The sequence below is a fragment of the Rhinoraja longicauda genome, chromosome 14, assembly GCF_053455715.1.
Source record: "Rhinoraja longicauda isolate Sanriku21f chromosome 14, sRhiLon1.1, whole genome shotgun sequence".
Classification (NCBI taxonomy): Eukaryota; Metazoa; Chordata; class Chondrichthyes; order Rajiformes; family Arhynchobatidae; genus Rhinoraja; species Rhinoraja longicauda.
In genome coordinates, this window is record NC_135966.1 from 52,622,620 (window position 1) to 52,635,716 (window position 13,097).

Below are 13,097 nucleotides of genomic sequence, written 5' to 3' on the forward strand. Positions count from 1 at the left end.
GAGAGGGGGGGAACATTCTCTTCAGATGGAGATATGAGAGGCTGCAGATGGTGAAACCTTGAGCAAAATTCAAAGTGCTGGAGGAACTCAGCGGGTGTGGCCGCGTCTGTGAAAGGAATGGACACGCAACGTTCCGGGTTGGAATCAGTTGGAAGTGTCCACACCTGAAACGTCGCCTGTCCATTCGCTCCACAGATGCTGCCTAACTCGTTGACCTACTCTCGCACCATGTTTTGAACTCACTGGAGATAATCTTTGGCCTGCTGAGTATTTTCAGCATTCTGTTTCAGCGACTTTGATTGAAGGAATGAATAACGGACAGAACGCCAAACAAAAACATCACAAGATCTGCCTCCAACAAGAATGAGCAAGAATGCCCATGGTCCACTCCCAGATAGTAGGTCAGGCAGCACAAGAAGGGTCTCGACCCGAAACGTCACCCATTCCTTCTATCCAAAGATGCTGCCTGTCCTGCTGAGTTACTCCAGCATTTAGTGTCTATGTGCCTTGACATTTCGTCATCTATCCATGTTCTCCAGAGATGCTGCCTGTCCCGCTGAGTTACTCCAGCATTTTGTGTCTATGTGCCTTGACATTTCGTCACCTATCCATGTTCTCCAGAGATGCTGCCTGACCCCTTGAGTTATTCCAGCTCTTTGTGTCTTTTTTTGTAAACCACCATCTGCCATTCCTTGTTTCTACAATGCAGGTGGATCAGGTCATCCTTGATCTATCGCGCTGCCACACACGCCTGTTCACACACGCCTTTCCTGACCCTGGACTCCGTACCCCAACTGTATTTGAACTCTACAGGTTATTGACCTCGACATGCTCCGAGGTCGCAGTTCCACAACGATGTTGGGATGTCCTTGTCGCCGACGCTCTTTGTCTTGTCACAGCGTTTAGACATCTGTCATCTGCTTCTAAATCTTTCTGATAATCTAATAGTTAACAACAGTTCAGTTGAATAAAATATAAAATAAAATAAACTTAGATTAAATAAACTTCTAGGCGCATATTAAAAACATCAAGTAAAAGAAAGATAAATAATTTACTTGGAGTGATCGAAGTGTACAGCATGGAAACAGGCCCTTCAGCCCATGGACCCCCACCTGACCATCCAGTTACACACACCCCAGCTAATTCCCCCGGATTCCACCGTTCACAAACACACTTGGGGCAATTTCCTGTAGCCAATCTCACTGCCACCCCACATCCTTGAGATCTGTGAGGAAACTGCAGCATCCACACTTGCACTTGGGTGAGTAATCAAAGTCAGTGATCACAATTAAGTGATAGGAGAAGAATGAAGCCATTCCGCCCATCAAGTCTACTCTGCCATACAATCACGACTGATTTATCTCTCCCTCCTAACCCCATTCTCCTGCCTTCTCCCCATAACTCTTGGCACCCATGTTGAAGTGGCTGGAGACATGCTCAGTAACAAGTACATGGTCTGCATTGAGCTGAGGGTGAGCTGCAAGGGTTTGTTAGCTCCTCTCTGCTCAAGGCATTGGGGCTTTGCTGTTGGTCCAGCAGCAGAATTGGAGTTCACAATCTCCAGTATCTGAGCATACAAACTCATCGCAAAATTCTGCATTTTAATGTGTGGGTACAGAGATCAAAGGCGAGTTGACCACGTGGAGGACCTTTGTGGCAGCTCTGTGCAGAATTGTTGGCCAAATGTCTCTACAATGTGGGCAGTACCTTCAAACTAGATTGGAGTCTCTAATTAGTTTGTGTGCTGCCTGGAGTGGAGTGAACCATAGACAGCATCCTAACTGGTTGCATTATGGCCTAGTATCGCAACTCCAATGGTTAGAAATGCAAGAGGCAAAAGAGACTGGTGGACTCAGCCCAGTTCATCACAGACACAGCCATGTCCACTGTCAAACGTATGTACATGAGGAGTTGCTTCAGGAAGGTGGCATCAATTATCAAGGCCCATCTGCCCCATAGCTTCTTCTTGCTGTTATCATTAGGCAGGAGGTGCAGAAGCCTCAAATCTCACACCATCAAGTTCAGGAACAGTTACTTTACGGCAATATCAGGATCTTAAACCAATCTGCACAACCTTAATCCTACTTTAGCAACAGAACACGACGGCCCATCCCTTGCATAACCGTGGACATATTTTTTAATTGGGTTTTGCACAAATGCCTTGTTTCTTGCAGCCTTTTTCTGTTCACCACCTTGTAGAATACTACAATCATACATAGAAAATGCATAATATATGATTTTGTGTGTTGTCTGAGTCTATGTGCCCTGTAATGCTACTGCCAGGAAGTTTTCCATTGTACCTGTACCTCACCACACATTTGCAAACGACAGTAAACTTGACTTGACGACTTCACCCTCTAACTCAGACCCTCTAACCCTGTCACGGAGTCAAGCCTGACATTGAGCCACCAGGAACTGCAATCATTCAGGGGAACATATTCCACCCTGTCCATTGTTGTATCATAAATGGTGCGATCTTTATCCCCATATCCTTATGAAATCCACTCTAGAATATTTTATAGGACATTAACATGACTATTTTGCCAATAACACTTTTGGAAAATTTGAGAAACCTCGTATTATTGGAAATTCTGAATCTCAAATGAGATTTTAAACAAAGTTGATGCCATTACTTAAAGACCAATGCAAAATCCTTCCTCATCCAAAACTCCCAGTTAATCTTGTGTAATGAGAGGGGATTAATTGGATACTACATAGTTAGAGTTAGTTCTGGAGAAGATTGATCATAATATGATAGGCTTAATCACCATTACATGACCATGACTGCAAGGTAGCCAATAGACAGAACTAATTATTCCAGGGTGCTTGATAGTTGAAAGAACAGACAAATGGCAAAGATTGAATGAGCCATTTATTCTAAACGATAATATGAGGAAAGTGTGATCGTTACTAAGAATTGGTTTGATGGAGCTCAAACAGGACAATAGATTTTTGGTTTAAAGAAAATAACCTCTTTCTCCAACTGTTATTATCTGTTGTGGGGAAAAAAGGTAATTGAAACATAAAAGTTTGTAGAAAATATAATGATAATTGTGGCATTCTTTAAAGCTCTTGTCAAATGCATAAGTTAAAATTGACTGAAGCTGTTTGGAGGATGTTGAAAGACTGCATTAAGAACAATTTCCATGAGTGAAATATTTTAGAATCAAACAGGGCTAATTTGGCTGAATCTTCTCTTACGTAATAAGACAGGACTAATTAGGAATTTAATTGTGAGAGATTCTCTGGAAAATAAATAACAAATGCTGGATGAACTCAGTGGGTCAGACAACATCTGTAGAGGGGATGGACAGACAATGTTTCAGGATAGGACCCTTCTTCAGAGTGATGGAGTAGGGAACAGAATGATGGAAAAGGGAGGTGGGGAGAACAAAGCCTGGCAAGTGATAGGTAGATACAGGTAAGGGGAATGCTAATTGGCAAATGAGTAGAGATAATAATAAAGGCTGGAGGTGAAATGGGGACAAAGTGACTCAGATAGGGAAAGAAGAGGAAACGATTAATTCCCCACCATTCCCCCTTACCTGTACCTGTGTTACCACTTGTCAAGGTAGAAACATAATCACCAATAGAGATGATACATTGTAGATTCATTGAATTGGCAAGATTAGTCTTCCTGAAGTAATCACCAACATAATTGATTGAAACCTGCTTTGGTAAGACCATCCCTGGTGAACAATGTAGCAAGACGTATCTACTCCTGTATTCCATCTCAACTGTCATAAAGGCCAATATTCCCTGAATCATAACTTTCTGTGATTCAGGAAGCTGACCAAATCCTTCTCAACTCCTAGATTTAAAGGTTGCTCACAATTAAAACTTTGTTTTACCCGACATTGAATCTACCCACTTTAAACTCAATTTCTTGTTATCTTGGTTTTCGTTTTACTATTCCTTCAAGCTTTGCATGAAATATGAATACTTTGTAGTCAATTTCCAATTAAAAGTAATTACTGTAAACAGCTAAGACCTTTTGCACCACTACATTAGTTAGTGCCGATTATTCTATTTATTCTTACAGATCCATTCACATATTCTCTATACACAATTATGTATTTCACCGATCATATGATGTTTTATGTTACAATTTATTTGTAATACGTAAATATGATACACAATTTAATTCTTTTTAAACATGCTGGTGGTCACTAATTTCTCAAATACCTTTTCCCTGTCTTTGAACCGTTGGTTCTCTATGCTTATGTTAAGCTCGCTTCTCACTACCTTGATAATGGGCTCTTTTATTTTCCTGAGAAGACCTTACAAACAAACTGGCCTGTGCTAACCTGTTTTCATAATTCCTCATTACTTCACCAGCAATTTTCCTGTTTTCCACTTCACAGAAACTTGTGAAAACTGGGGAATTTTGAAACGGCTCCACTTGGATCCCAATAATGTAGGCCTTTGTTTCATGGGAAATTGTTAGTTTTACATCCCATCGGTTTCACTCGAACATTTTCTTTAGTGGGCTAATTATGTGATGTTTCTTACACTTATAACCCCCTTGCTTCACTACTCCATCACCAGGTGGCGCCAGCAATGGCTGCCTCGCCAACAGACTGTCTGTCCCTTCCTTCTTTGCTGTATTAATAGTATGTGTTAAGTGTACGTTTTTAGTGTTCTTTCGCTTGTTTTATGTGGGGGGTGGGGGGCGGTGTTGGGGGAAACTTTTTTATAATCTCTTATCTCGACGGAGATGCGATTGTTTTCTGTCTCGTATCTCTGTCCGCACTGCGGCCTAACATCGAGGAGTTGGCGGCCTTTGCTGGAGACCGACTTCAGAGCTCCACCGCGGGAGCTTGCAGGACTGACCATTGTGGAGCTGGCGGTCTCTGGTCAGAGGCCGACTTCGGGTGCCCCAAGCTGCAGCAGCTTCAACCGCCCCGACATGGGAGCTTCGACTGCCCCAACGCGGGAGCTTCGACCACCCCAATGAGGGAGCTTCGACCGCCCCGATGAGGGGGCTTCGACCTCCCTGATGCAGGGACTTCGATCATCCCGATGCGATGGCTTCGACTGCCCTGATGCGGGGGCATTGACCGCCCTGATTGCCGAGGGGTTCGGTAGTGGTATGGCCCGACTCTTGGGAGCCGCCACAGGACCCCCCCTCCCCCAGAACAGGAGGCACGAAACGCACTGGTGGTCGCACAACCCGACCGGACCGCGTACGAAAATCGGCCGACAGAGGGGCCGACGGAGGCACAGTTGGAGGGACAGGCAGTGGGAGCCGCGAAGGGGGGCGACCTCGCGACCGAGGCTGGGCAACCGGTTGGTCGATGTCCAAATGTGCTGGCTTTAAGCGGTCAATTGACACGGCCTCCGGCTGGCCCCCCATGTCCAAGACAAAGGTTGCCTGTCCGTGCTCCAACACCCGGTACGGGCCCTCATACGGCCTCTGGAGTGGCGTCCGGTGGGCGGCACGGCACAGGACCTCATAGACGCAGTCACGGAGGGCCGATGGCACGTGCGGGCAGAATGTATCATGGCGGGACGTCGGCACAGGTGCGAGCTTGCCAACTTGCTCTCGAAGGCGCTGTAGGGCGGACGATGGCGATTCCTCTCGCCCCGGCAACGAGGGCACGAACTCTCCGGGCAGCATGAGCGGGGACCCGTACACGAGCTCTGCTGAAGATGAGGCCAAGTCCTCCTTAGGCGCAGTCCGGATGCCCAGCAAGACCCATGGTAGTGCGTCCATCCAGTCGGGGCCGGAGAGGCATGCCTTCAGCGCTGCCTTCGGCTGCCGGTGGAACCTCTCCACCAGGCCGTTTGCCTGCGGGTGATAGGCCGTGGTGAGGTGCAACAGGTGGGCCATGGCCGCTCACAGCTCAGATGTGAACTGTGGCCCCCGGTCCGATGAGATGACCACCGGCACCCCAAAGCGAGCAATCCAGTGAGCGGCCAACGCACGAGCGCATGTAGCTGTGGCTGTGTCGGCCAGCGGTATGGCCTCCGGCCACCGCGTGAAGCGGTCCACCACCGTGAGGAGGTGTGTGATGCCCTGGGAAGGCGGGAGAGGGCCCACAATGTCCACGGGCAGGTGGTCGAAACGGCGGCGGGGTAGACCGATCTCCTGGAGTGGCGCCCAGACATGGCGTTGGATTTTCGCCGTCTGGCACGGAATGCAGGTGCGGGCCCAGTGGCCAACCTGCTTGCACAGACTCATGCTTATAGCATATTTCTAAAAACTTTAACTCGACTTCTACCCTTTCTGATAGTTTACTCTTGTGGCGCGGCGATTAGGCCCGAAATGAAGGCGAGGAGCCAGGTGTTTTGGGAGCCTGCATAACTCTTTGAAATTAATTAAAAATCAGGCTCTCAAATGCTTGATAGCTGGTTATTATAATTAGTTTTCTGCTGGGAGGATTAAGTCTGAAGCCAGAGACACTGAAGAGATGTATTAAGCCAGTTTTGCATTGATAAGATGACTTCTTGCTCACCATTTCTGAAGGGTTGTTTATTCATGAAGCTTTCAATGCTTTAGATTAAGGCTATTTCCCCTCAATTTAACAATGTGCAATGTCAGTCTGAAGAAGGGTCTCGACCCGAAACGTCATCCGTTCCTTCTCTCCAGAGATGCTGCCTGTCCCGCTGAGTTACTCCAGCATTTTGTGTCTATCTTCTGCAAATTTAACAAAGTGCATAATTGAGCTGTCTCGCCAATACCCCCCCCCCCCCTCCCCGCTTCCCAAACCCCCACCCTGACAAGTTATTTTAAAATAGTATTTCGTCAAATTCCATGTGGGTATTGTAAGTTCAGCCAAAATTGCCAGAGTAAGTGAGTGTTGATCCATGCTGGTCCTCTGAGCTGTTCAATCACATCAAAGCCTTAGTTACTGTTAATGACTAGCTGGTGCAATAATTAACTTTAATAGATCATGATCTCATTATTTGTAATTATTGCTGCAGTTTTTTATAATTGCCTGGATATTTTAATATTTTCTTTCCAAATGATTTCTCCCTCTCCCTCTATATCCAATCAATATATTTTATTTTTCTTTCTGTATCTGATTTAATTCTTGATCACAAATGTTCTCCATCATCGTCTGTGCTGCTACAGTTTCTTCATTCTGTTTGTTTAAGGAGATGGTCAGTTGCTTGATCCCTTCACACAGGACCCAAGTAGAAGACTCCTGAGTGAAGTATGTAAAAGTATATAAAACTACGAGAGGCATAGAGAGAGAAACAATCAGAATCTTTTATTCCCTGGGTGGAAATGTCAAAGATTAGAAGGCATGGATTTAAGTTGAAAGGAGCAACGTTTAAAGGAGATGCACAGGGCAAGTGTTTTAATGAGTAGTTAGTGCCAAGGGCGTGCTGCGGGGGTGGTGATAGTGCCATTGAAGAGGCTTTTGGGTAGGCACATGGATATGCAGGGAATGGAGGTGATTTGTATCAGGTGCTGGCATGGACATGATGGGCCGAAGGGCCTGCTCCTGTGCTGTACTGTCTGCGTTCTATGTCAGTTCAGTTTAGTTTATTGTCACATATACTGAGGTACAATGAAAAGCGTGCTAACCAGTCAGCGGAAAGACAATACAGGATTACAATCAAGTCATTCACAGTGTAGAGATACATGATACGGGAATAACGTTTAGTGCAAGATAAAGCCAGTAATGTCCAATCAAAGATAGCCAAGGGTTGCCAATGAGGTAGATAGTAGTTCAGGACTGCTCTTTAGTTGTGGTGGGATGCTTCAGTTGCCTGATAACATCTGGGAAGAAACCCTCCCTGAATCTGGAGGTGTGCGTTTTCACACTTCTGCACCTTTTGCCTGATGGGGGAGAGGAGAAGAGGGAGTGGCCAGGGTACGACTGGAGCTTGATTAAGCTGCTGGCCTTGCCGAGGTAGAGTAAGGTATGAATGGAGTCAATGGAAGGGGAGGTTGGTTTGTGAGATGGTCTGGGCTGCGTTCACAATTCGCTGCAATTTCTTGCGGTCTTGCTGTTCCCAAACTGTGTTGTGATGCATCCTGATATAATGCTTTCTACGGTGCATCTGTAGAAGTTGGTGAGGGTTGTGGGGGACATGCCGAACTTCCTAAGCCTTCTGAGAAAGTAGAGGCGTTGGTGTGCTTTCTTGGTCATTGCTTCAATATGGTCCAGGAGAAGTTGTTGGTGATATTTACTCCTAGGAATTTGAAGTTTTATAGACAATAGACGATAGACAATAGGCGCAGGAGTAGGCCATTCGGCCCTTCGAGCCAGCACCGCCATTCAATGTGATCATGGCTGATCATTCACAATCAGTACCCCGTTCCTGCCCTCTCCCCATACCCCCTGACTCCGCTATCCTTAAGAGCTCTATCTAGCTCTCTCTTGAATGTATTCAGAGTATTGGCCTCCACTGCCTCATGAGGCAGAGAATTCCACAGATTTACAACTCTCTGACTGAAAAAGTTTTTCCTCATCTCTGTTCTAAATGGCCTACCCCTTATTCTTAAACTGTGGCCCCTGGATCTGGACTCCCCCAACATTGGGAACATGTTTCCTGCCTCTAACGTGTCCAACCCCTTAATAATCTTATATGTTTCAATAAGATCCCCTCTCATCGTTCTAAATTCCAGTGTATACAAGCCTAGCCGCTCCAGTCTTTCAACATACGACAGACCCGCCATTCCGGGAATTAACCTAGTGAACCTACGCTGCACGCCCTCAATAGCAAGAATATCCTTCCTCAAATTTGGAGACCAAAACTGCACACAGTACTCCAGGTGCGGTCTCACTAGGGCCCTGTACAACTGCAGAAGGACCTCATTGCTCCTATACTTAATTCCTCTTGTTATGAAGGCCAACATTCCATTGGCTTTCTTCACTGCCTGCTGTACCTGCATGCTTCCTTTCAGTGACTGATACACTAGGATACCCAGATCTCATTGTATGTCCCCTGTTCCTAACTTGACACCATTCAGATAATAATCTGCCTTCCTATTCTTACCACCAAAGTGGATAACCTCACACTGAAGGGTCTAGATGGGGTGTAATTCCTCAAAAGTGTTCAGGATAGTTTTCTCCAGCAGTATGCGGAGGCCCCCACACGAGAGAGGGCAACGCTGGATCTAGTATTGGGAAATTGGGAAGGGCAAGTTAATGAAATGAACTAGGAAAATGGACAGGGGAGAGCCGGTGGATGTGGTGTACCTTGACTTTCAGAAAGCCTTCGACAAGGTCCCACATAGGAGATTAATGGGCAAAATTAGAGCACATGGTATTGGGGGTAGGGTACTGACATGGATAGAAAATTGGTTGACAGACAGAAAGCAAAGAGTGGAGATAAATGGGTCCCTTTCAGAATGGCAGGCAGTAACTACGTGCAGTTTAAACCAACACTCCCTCCGCACTCTCCTATTCTGCCTATTCTGTCCATGAACCTTTCCCACACCACCCTCCATACCAACTTCTAGCCTCTCTGTGCCTCTGTCCTGCACGAGATCCCACCCCCCTTGCCAATCGAGTTTAAACCCTCCCGTGTAGCATTAGCAAACCTTCCCGCTAGGATGTTGGGCCCCTCCAGTTTAGGTGCAACCCGCCGCTTTTATACAGGTCACCCCTGCCCCGGAAGAGATCCCAATGATCCAGAAATCTGAATCCCTGCCCCTGCACCAACTCCTCAGCCACAGATCCATTTCCCCTATCTTCCTGTTTTTACCTTCACTAACACGAGGTACTGGAAGCAATCCTGAGATCACTACCCTGCAGATCCTGCTTTTCAGTCTTCTGCCCAATTCCATAAACTCGTGTTGCAGAACTTCCTTCCTCTTCCGACCTACATTGTTCGTGCCAACATGCACAACAACCTGGAGAGAAGGAGTGGGTGGTTTCGGGTCAAAACCCTTCTTCAGATGTGAAAAGGGAAACGAGAGATATAGATGATGATGTAGAGAGATATAGAACAATGATTGAAAGATATGCAAAAAAATAACGATGATAAAGAAAACAGACCATTGTAAGCTGTTTGTAGGGTGAAAATGAGAAGCTTATGTGACTGGAGTGGGGGAGGGAGGGTGAGAGATGGAATGCCGGGGTTACTTGAAGTGAGAGAAATCAATATTCATATCCCTGGGGTGTAAGCTGCCCAAGCGAAATATGAGATGCTGTTCCTCCAATTTGTGTTTAGCCTCACTCTGACAATGGAGGAGACCGAGGACAGAAAGGTCTGTGCGGGAATGGGAAGGGGAATTAAAGTGTCCAGCAACCGGGAGATCAGGTAGGTTCAGGCGGGCTGAGCGAAGGTGTTCAGCAAAATGATCACCCAGTCTGTGTTTGGTCTCGCCGATGTGTGAGTCTGCATCATGAACAACGTATACAGTAGATGAGGTTGGAGGAGGTGCAAGTGAACCTCTGCCGAACCTGAAAGGACTGTCGGGGTCTCTGGACAGAGTCGAGGGAGGAGGTGCAACGACAGGTGTTGCATCTTCTGCTGTTGCAGGGGAAGGTACCTGAAGAGGGGGTGGTTTGGGTGGGAAGGGACGAGTTGACCAGGGAGTTGCAGATGGAACAGCCTCAGCGGAAGGGGTGGAGGTGGGAAAATGTGGCGAGTGGTGGGATCCCGTTGGAGGTGGCGGAAATTTCAGAGGATTATATGTTGTATGCGACGGCTGATGGGGTGGAAGGTGAGGACTAGGGGGACTCTGTCTCTGTTGTGACTAGGGGGAGGGGGAGCAAGGGCGGAGCTGCGGGGTACCGAGGAGACACGAGTGAGGGCCTCATCTATGATGGACGAGGGAAACCCCGTTCCCTAAAGAATGAGGACATCTCGTGTGGAACACCTCATCCTGGGCGCAGATGTGGCGTAGACGGAGGAATTGGGAGTAGGGGATAGAGTCTTTGCAGGATGCAGGGTGGGAAGAAGTGTAGTTAAGATAGTTGTGGGAGTCAGTGGGTTTGTAATATACATCAGTTGATGATCTACCTCCTGTGATGGAGAGGGGAGGGAGGTGTCGGAGATGGTCCAGGTGAATAGACAATAGACAATAGACAATAGGTGCAGGAGGAGGCCATTCGGCCCTTCGAGCCAGCACCGCCATTCAATGTGATCATGGCTGATCATTCTCAATCAGTACCCCGTTCCTGCTTTCTCCCCATACCCCCTGACTCCGCTATCCTTAAGAGCTCCATCTAGCTCTCTCTTGAATGTATTCAGAGAATTGGCCTCCCCTGCCCTCTGAGGCAGAGAATTCCACAGATTCACAACTATCTGACTGAAAAAGTCTGACTGAATTTAACCATATAACCATATAACAATTACAGCACGGAAACAGGCCCGTTCGGCCCTACCAGTCCACGCCGACCACTTTCTCTGACCTAGTCTCATCTACCTGCTCTCAGACCATAACCCTCCAATTCCTTCCCATCCATATACCTATCCAATTTACTCTTAAATAATAAAATCGAGCCTGCCTCCACCACTTCCATACAGCCACCACCCTCTGAGTAAAGAAGTTACCCCTCATGTTACCCCTAAACTTTTGTCCCTCAATTCTGAAGTTATGTCCCCTTGTTGGAATCTTCCCCACTCTCAAAGGGAAAAGCCTATCCACGTCAACTCTGTCTGTCCCTCTTAAAATTTTAAAAACCTCTATCAAGTCCCCCCTCAACCTTCTACGCTCCAAAGAATAAAGACCCAACCAGTTCAACCTCTCTCTGTAGCTTAAGTGCTGAAACCCAGGCAATATTCTAGTAAATCTCCTCTGTACCCTCCATTTTGTCGACATCCTTCCTATAATTTGGCGACCAGAACTGCACACCATACTCCAGATTCGGCCTCACCAATGCCCTGTACAATTTCAACATTACATCCCAACTTCTATATTCGATGCTCTGATTTATAAAGGCAAGCATACCAAACGCCTTCTTCACCACCCTATCCACATGAGATTCCACCTTCAGGGAACAATGCACAGTTATTCCCAGATCCCTCTGTTCCACTGCATTCCTCAATTCCCTACCATTTACCCTGTACGTCCTATTTTGATTTGTCCTACCAAAATGCAGCACCTCACACTTATCAGCATTAAACTCCATCTGCCATCTTTCAGCCCACCCTTCCAAAAGGCCCAAGTCTCTCTGTAGACTTTGAAAATCTACTTCATTATTAACTACACCACCTATCTTAGTATCATCTGCATACTTACTAATCCAATTTGCCACACCATCATCCAGATCATTAATGTAAATGACAAACAACAGTGGACCCAACACAGATCCTTGGGGTACTCCACTAGAAACTGGCCTCCAACCTGACATACAGTTGTCAACCATTACCCTCTGGTATCTCCCATTCAGCCATTGTTGAATCCATCTTGCAACCTCACTATTAATACCCAACGATTTAACCTTCTTAATCAACCTTCCATGTGGAACCTTGTCAAATGCCTTACTGAAGTCCAATCGAGTTTCACTGTACCTTAAATAGTACACATGAAAATAAACAAAGCTTTGACCTTTAGACCTTTGACCTTTGAACAACTTGCAAAGAGAAAAATACCAAGGTGCAAAATATAGTTTTACGGCATAGTAGCATTACAGTTACAGATTAAAAAGTCCAATATCTGCAGTGCAGTAGGTTGGAAGACTGGGTCTCCACCCTATCTGATGGAAGGACTGTTCAGTCATCTGATAACAGAGGAGAAGAAGCTGTTCCTGGATCTGTTGTTCTGGGCTTTCAAACTTTTGTCAGTACTGACGGAAGAGGAGAGAAGAGGTAATGGCCAGGATGAAAAAAGTCTGTGATTACATTGGCTGCATTCCCTCGGCAATGTGAAGTGTAGATTGAGTCAATGGTGGAGATGCTGGTCGGTGTGATGGACTGGGCAGCATCTACAACCCTCTGCAATTTGTTGTGGCCTTGGGCAGAGCTGTTCCCAAACCAAGTTGTGAGGCAACCCAATAGCATGCTTTCTGAGACATGCTGAACTTGTTTAGCCTTCTGAGAAAGTAGAGGCGTTGGTGTGCTTTCTCGGTCATAGTTTCATTGCCGTTGGTCCGGGATAAATTGTTGCTAATATTTATGTCTTGGAACTTGAAACTCTCAACCATTCCCACTTCAGCACCATTGATGGTGATCAGGGTATGCACTCC